At 40.4% G+C, this 1,132-nt stretch overlaps 1 non-coding gene across 1 annotated transcript; it reads right to left on the bottom strand.

Moving 5' to 3' along the window:
* Positions 1-248: 248 nt before the first annotated feature.
* On the bottom strand, positions 249-355 carry LOC128284962 (small nucleolar RNA R71). The gene has a single exon (XR_008275379.1). It is a non-coding gene; the product is annotated as a small nucleolar RNA R71 (small nucleolar RNA).
* Between the last annotated feature and the right edge of the window lie 777 nt (positions 356-1,132).

Below are 1,132 nucleotides of genomic sequence, written 5' to 3'. Positions count from 1 at the left end.
AATTTTTTTAGTTTGATGGTTTACAAGATGAGGATCCCAACGCTCATTTAGCCAACTCCTTAGAACTATGCGATACATTTAAAATTAATGGTGTTTCTAATGATGCCATATGTCTTCAGTTGTTTCCCTTTTCATTGAAGAACAAAGCTAAACAGTGGTTGAACTCATTACCACGAGGGTCAATTACTACTTGGGAACAAATGATCGAAAAATTTTTACTAAAATATTTTTCGCCGGCTAAAACGGCTAAATTACGTAATGATATCTCTTCTTTTGTGCAGATGGACTTAGAAACATTCTACGATGCATGGGAGAGATACAAGGACCTTCTGAGAAGGTGCCCTCACCATGGGTTACCACTTTGGCTCCAAGTTCAAACATTTCACAATAGTCTAAATCCTTCGACTCGGCAAATGGTTGATGCAGCGGCAGGCGGAACCATCAACAATAAAACACTGGAAGATGCCTATGAGTTTATAGAGGAGATGTCACTGAATAACTATCAGTGGCAAGTCATGAGGACAAAGCCAACAAAAACAGCCAACGTTTATAACGTCGATTCAGTCACCATGCTCTCTAATCAAGTAGAACTCTTAAATAAAAAGCTTGATGGTTTTCTTACTTCTTCACAGGTTCACCCAGTAATGCAGTGCGAAGTAAGTAGCGGTGGAACAAACCATTCAGAATACCAACCTTATGGCCACAGCAGGGATAACGAGTAGTTAAACTACATGGGTAATAATCTTCGACCTTAAAACAATCCATATAGTAACACGTATAATGCAGGTTGGAGGAACCACCCCAATTTCTCGTGGGACGGTCAAGGAAATCAAAGACCACAACATCCTCCGGGCTACCAACAACTACCCTACTAATAGGAAAAGAAGCCAAACCTTGAAGAGATGCTCTCAAAGTTCATATCAGTGTCAGAAACCCATTTTTAGAACACCGAGACAGCACTTAAGAATAAACAAGTGTCGATCCAAGGACTCGAAACTCAGATAGGCCAGCTTTCCAAACTAATTTTTGAACGACCATAGGGTAGTTTGCCAAGTAATACCGAGCCTAACCCAAGGGAACAACTCAACGCAATTAATGTTCAAGATGACAAGGAGTCATTGAGCTTGAACCA

Source organism: Gossypium arboreum, chromosome 11, assembly GCF_025698485.1.
Source record: "Gossypium arboreum isolate Shixiya-1 chromosome 11, ASM2569848v2, whole genome shotgun sequence".
NCBI lineage: Eukaryota > Viridiplantae > Streptophyta > Magnoliopsida > Malvales > Malvaceae > Gossypium > Gossypium arboreum.
The sequence above is the reverse complement of the archived record's forward strand: the minus strand, read 5'-3'. Positions and strand labels throughout refer to the sequence as shown.